Source organism: Canis lupus, chromosome 19, assembly GCF_003254725.2.
Source record: "Canis lupus dingo isolate Sandy chromosome 19, ASM325472v2, whole genome shotgun sequence".
Lineage (NCBI taxonomy): Eukaryota > Metazoa > Chordata > Mammalia > Carnivora > Canidae > Canis > Canis lupus.
The window spans coordinates 9,344,892-9,351,796 of NC_064261.1; positions in this window are offsets into that span (position 1 = coordinate 9,344,892).

Sequence of the window (6,905 nt, forward strand, 5' to 3'; positions counted from 1 at the left end):
AGTTTTAGAGATATTAAATCAGCACATATCCAGACTACAGCAAACTTTTCAAAGCAAATAATGGTAGCGATAATGTTTAGTAAATTTATAACAGTGATTATCCAGGGGTAGTAGCCTGAATCAGCAGAAATTATTGAAGATTTTAATTTTTTACATTAAATAGAATTTGGACTTTGCATCTGTTGGCTCCTTCTATACCTACTTAATAGTCTTTCCTCACTTTTCCCTATGTCTCAGTCCAAGTGATTTTATTTTATTCTCCAGGAAAAAGGATTACTATCAATATTTACTTTAAAACTTTGCTTTTTTAATTTAACCTGATGTTTTGCTTATCCCAAAGCTACTCTTTTAATTTTCAAAAATAATTTTACAGATCAAATTATTTTTTAAAGCTTTATTTATTTATGAGAGAGAGAGAGAGCACAAACAGGGAGAGGAACAGAGGAGACAGAGGGGAAGCAGACTTCCTGCTGAGCAGGGAGCATGACATCCGGCTGGATCCCAAGACCCTGAGATCATGACCTGAACCAAAACCAAGTCAGAGGCTTAATCGACTGAGCCACCCAGACACCCCTTAAATAATTTAATATTGACTGCTTCTTTATATTATCACTCTACTGCTCCAATTTCTTCTCAGAGTGCATTTCCTTTTCCCTATACATGAAATCACTCTGATTTACCAATCACACTACTTCTTTATTTCCCTGGAAACATACATACATAGACCAATAAGCAAATTTTGCTTATTTTTTATTCCATATTTGCTGTTTTCTTGCAGTCTACTCTAGATTATAAGCTTCCTGAAGACCAAGACTAGGTCTGTCTCCTTGACCACGACATGCACAGTGGCCTTTATATTGCGTGGACAACATGTGCTCAACAGTTATTAGTCACATAAGTCAATACCCGAATAGGAAAAATCTTAACAAAATAACTCATCTTCCAGCCAAAGTGATTCTTCTCTGTAAGCTATACCTAAAGTTGACTTAACTTCCATTCACGCATTATTGAAAGCCACATGCCTTCTCAGACATTTCTAAACAAATAGATCAAATTTAAGGTAATAGTATCAAAGTCCCGCCAAGAAGGGGACCTCTTGCCTCGGCTGAATTAATTTTATTTAGGACCATTCTCAGTATTCTACATGCATTATTCCATTTTTTTAAGATTGTATTTATTTATTCATGAGAGACACAGAGAGAGAAGAGAGAGAGAGAGAGACACAGGCAGAGGGAGAAACAAGCTCCATGCGGGGAGCCGGATGTGGGACTCGATCCAGGGTCTCCAGGATCACACCCTGGGCTGAAGGCAGCGCTAAACCACTGAGCTACCTAGGGATCCCGCATTATTACTTTTATATTCTCCATTGTCCAGAGAGAAAAGAGCATTTTTACTTTTTAATGGAAAGATTCATAAATAGTTAACATTTTTAAACAGTACATGTATACACTTTTGCTGAAATAAGTAATTTTCGTAAAAGGCACATTCCCCTGTAGATAGCTTTAATGGATACATGGAAGAGATCTATAACTTAACAACTACATATAAAGTTGAATATTACACACGCCTGTTCTTAAAAACTTGTTTGATGTTTCGCTCAAATCAACTTTTACCCTCCCACCATGTTGTTCTATGTTGTTCTTCCTTGTTTTCTCAATCTCCATGTGTCTTCTCTGTTCTTCCACCACATCTTAGCCAGAAAGCAACCAGCTAAACAACCAAATGACTAGTCAGTCAACCAACTAAAAAACCCCAAATCCCCCCATGCTCTTAATTAGATGAAACTGATTGGTTTTGGCACCCTGCTCTCAATTACAGTCCAGGCTTCAGGCCTCTTTCCAGGTGTCCAAAGAATCTAAAATCTCTGCAGTTACTGATTATCATGCTAACAGATCTTAATTATTTTTTTTATACAAAGACCATTCCTTTTGTTATTTTTTTTTTCAAAGACCATTCTTATATGGCTTTCCTATCTGAGTAGTAGGGACTGATACTTTACTCATCTAAATTTTTTTAAAAGTTTTTATTTATTTATTCATGAGAGACACACACAGAGAGAGAGGCAGAGACAAAGGTAGAGGGAGAAGCAGGCTCCATGCAGGGAGCCGGATGTGGGACTCGATCCGGGACTCCAGGATCACGCCCTGAGCCAAGGGCAGATGCTCAACTGCTGAGCCATCAGGCATCCCTACTCATCTAAATTTGATATAGAATTGGTTACAGGCTACATCAGGCTTTTAACAAATAGATCACAGACCATTATGGGAAAAGGCTTAAGGAATTTGTTAAGACAGGAACAGATAACAGATTGCAAAATGTTATAGAAAATTTAAAACTTAAAAAGGAAGGAATAAAGAAAACATAATAATAAGGAAGGAAGGAAAGAAGGGTAATAGAAAGGGAGAATGAAAAGACAGAAGGAAAAGAACAATAAAAATGTTCTCATATGGCTCATATGTTCTCATATGTTCTCATTGAAGTGAGTTTCGCATTGCAGATTTGGATGACAAAGTGGTCCGGACTCAATTATTGGATTTAGTAATCTTTGTGAATTTAAATATTTATTTAAATAAGCATGTATGCATTTGTCATTTGAATGATGTCTGAATATAATTAGAAATCATTTTCTTTTACATATTCATTTACATTCTGATTCAAATAAACAACTAACTTATAAAGTATGAATTATATAAAGCAGAGTACACCATATAATTAGGATGTATACTGTCAAGATGTGCCATAGGATTGGCTAGTGCTTTGAGGAACATACATGGATCATGAAAAGGTACAAATAACTTTTTTTTCAAAAAACATAACAAACTGTATGTGTACTGTTCTCAAATTTTAAGTATTCTACAACTTTGAGTAGGAAACTTGATTAATCAAAATCAGAAAATATTTAAATTTATGCCTAGCTTGAAAGCCTTGAATAGAATGAACGGTGTGGTTAATCAAAAAAGTCACATGTAAATAATACTTATAAATGATATGACATGGTTTGTCACCAGAAACATTTTCCCCTTCAAGACTGAGCTGTACTTTCCCTGGCTTCCAAGAGTATTGCCTGCTAAGGGTTAATAGATCAGACCCTCTTCAGGCATTGCCTTGGCTGAAGGGAGATGACTTACCAAATGCCAGTGATGGCAGCCTATAGATCAGTTTTGTTGAGTGACCATTCCAGTATTGGCACAGGACATATAAAACAAAGTGACTATGTTGTCAGGATGGAGGGTTTTTTATGGACCACACACATGGGTCCCCATTAACAAGGTTGGTAGCCCTTTTACCAATGAATGTCCTGCTTGCCAGCAACTGAACCCTTGACTGGGCACAGTGCCTCAAAGAGAACACCTAAGTACTTGGTGGCAAGCTGATTATATTTTTTTTCTTCTACTCCAGAAGGAGAAGCAATTCATCTTGATCAGAATCCACATATATTCTATTGTCTTTCTTGCCCATGGAGTCTTGTCAATCACTACTATCAGAAAATATAGAGATGTTGTGTTCCACTGGAACAGACAGGATTATTTACCTCACATGGGATCAAGAACACACTTACCACTCTCAGTGACTAACCTTGAGAATATTATAGGCTGAATGTTGCTGTTCCCCCAAAATTTATATACCAAAGTCCATTTCTCAGTGTGGTTGTATTTGGACATAGGGCCTCCAGGGAAGTAATTATATTAAATAAAGTCCTAAGGGTGGAGCCCAGATGTTATAGAATAGGTTTCCTTAAGAGAAAAGACACCAGAGAGCTAGCTTTCCCTTTTTGCATGCATCACTGAAGAAAGGTCACGTGAGCACAAAACAAGGAGGCCGCCTCGAACAAGCCAGGAAAAGAGATCTCTCCAGAAACTAAGCCCTACCAGAACCTTGTTCTTGGACTTGCCACCACCAAGAGCTGTAAGAAAATAAATTTTTGTTGTTTAACCCCCCCCCATTCTGTGGTATTTTGTTATGGCAACCTAAGATCCCTAAGATAAGTCATCCCCACATTTCTGGGCTTTATGGTTTTAGAGCTCCTGCTTACCATGGGGGCTGTTTGTAGGTTCCTTTTAAAATTTTAATAGGACCACCAATTGGAACAAGAGACCTGTGGACAAGGAGGGTGGACATTATCCTGGTAGGACAAATTAAGCTTGATCATCAGAAAGAGGAAGAACTGAGGCCTCACAATGGGATCAGGTAAGAATGGGTTTGGCACCTTTGATTCCTTGGATCATTTCTTGGAGTGCTCTGCCCAGGTGAGATGGAAATGTGCAAATGCGGCAACCAGACCTGGGTAGGGCATGGTGACCAGGGCCAAAGAATACTCAGGAATAAGAGCCTGGGTAAGCCTTCCAGGCCATTAAAACTACTAGTAAACAGTAAAAGATATGGAAAGGGCAATAGAGATGGAAGGTTATGAGTCAGTTGCAACTGGCAGGCTAGCTGCAGTGGCAGAGACTGTAGTTCATCTTGCTAACCATCCTCTTGTGAGCTTCCCCAGACAAAGAGACCAACCAGAATCTGGAGCTAACAGTTTCCAGAAGGGGTAAACTGATTATATGAAGTAAGTGAACACTGTGGTTGACCACATGATTTCTTCTTTAGTCCCAAGGTACTATTTCTTTTTCTGAAGGCTAAGATTCCTCCCAAGGGTGGGCCTGTATCCAATAACTGAAAGATACAAGGATGAAAAAAGCTAGTTCAGGAAATCTCTTGAGGGTCATCCCAGCGGTATAACTGCCCATGATGTTGATGAGGCTTCTGTTGTACTGAGTTACAGTTCAGCTGCTGCTGGCTACTCCTGTTTCCCTCCCTCCTTCACAGGTATAGTTCCCTAGATACTCCTTAATATCCCAGCTATGGAGAAATTTCCATCTCTAACAACCCAGAGTAAATAGTGAATAATTTACATGTCTGATACCTGTAGATTTGGAAAGAGTCCAATAAATAGTATCCATCTTCTCTCTCTGAGTTCTAAAGGGTAAAGAAGCAAAAATAGGACTCGAGCAGATAGAGATCAAAATAGCATTTCCTGCAAATGGCAAGTTTATAACTTAACTGCAAATGGCAAGTTTATAACTTAAATTTTTGGCAGCAAATGGTATTCTCATGCAACATTCAAAATTAAGCAGTCTCATCTTGTCCTAAGTTGGTTGTATACCTATAGGCTTCTTATTTTAGATAGATTTTCACCATAATTTAAATTAATGGAATAAAGGAGCAGAGAAGAATGCAACCTCTTTGAAAGCAAAGATTCCCAAAGAAGAAAAGAAATAGTTGAGCAAGATAGTTCCAGCCCTATGCGTTTATCCAATTTTATGATTTGTTCCTTATCCCCTTAGAAAAACATGGGTAACTTTTACAATTTTTTGAAACAGAAAGCTTGATAGAGATGTAAGATAAAGAATACAATTGCATTGACCCTGATTTTTCAGGTTTGGCAGGATCTGTGAATATGAGTGCTGACTCCCATACATAGAAAAATCTTTAAAAATCTTTTATTACCTACTTATTTGAGTACAGGAGATTCCCATGTGCACCTAGGGGTTATTCTTAATCTTCCACTTCAATACACATCGTTATATAGCTTGGTTTTCTGTAATAAATTTGACCAAAGCTTATCACAACACAAGAGGATACTCTGACCTCAACCTACATCTTAGTTTTTCCCGACAATCCAACATAATAATGAAGATCTAATGCCTTTTTTGTTCCTTGGTTCAGCTTTTTTCTTTTTATTATTACCTAGACTGCATTTTAAAAACAAATAAGCTACACTAACAATACTAATTCATTCATTCTGCCTCTCTAATTTTTACTTCTTTTGGATTTAGTTCATATTCAAAACTGTAGCTGTTATTTGAATAAAAGGAATATGTCAGTTCGTAGTTGCCTTTATTTTTCTTGAAGTCAATTAGCATTTATTTGTAGCACTGCTTTTTTTTCACAATGTTACCGCCATATTTAATCTCATTGTCTCTTCTGTATATTAAGGAAGGGTGAACAGTGAGTACCTAATTAAAACTTATAAAATAACTGAATGATGGTTAAATGAGTGATATTTCCTATGATCTTGGGTTATTAAAGTAAAAGTATTTTCAGTTGTTTAGGGATATTATCTTTGAAATAAGGAGGTAAAGAGATCCCTTGGTTAATGGTATACTGGAAGAAGCCAAAGTGTCGTCCCCAATATTTGCATACATGAAAAAGCATCAAATAAGAACGTATATTTTGGATAGTCTTTTTTGAGAAACTACTAAAAAGGAGCCATTTAATTACTTTAGTATAAACTCAGGAAAGGACTTTCAAATATATTATCTCTAAATAGCAGAATATTACATTTGGGATGGACCAAAGAACACTACATTATGGTAGAAATAGCATGAGCTTTGAAATTGGATGATATATAGAGGATTTAACTCTCAATCTTTCTCAGCTGTGTCACCTTGACAAACTACTTAAACTCTGATTTTCATATCCTTTATTTTCAAAATGATAATAATAACTAAAGAAGATATGTGAAGGGCAAATAAGCATATAAAAAGACACCTTGCATCTAATATCACCAGTGGAATGAAAATATTGCTACACACTTTCAAATCCAGAGCTCTGACAAAACCGCATGCTGGTGACTATGTGGGGAGACAGGAGCTATCATTCAATACCGGTGGGAATGCAAAATGGCACAGCCACCTTAGAAGACCGACTGGCAGCTTCTTACAAAATTAAACCTACTCTATCTTATGATCCAGCAATCATACTCCTTGGTATTTACCCAAATGAATCAAAACCTATGTCCAAAAAAAGAAGAAAAGAAAAAAGAAACCAAAAACCAACCTATATGTAGATGTTATACCAACTTTCTTCATAACTGCCCAAACTTGAAAGCAACCAGTAGGTGAGTGAATAAACCT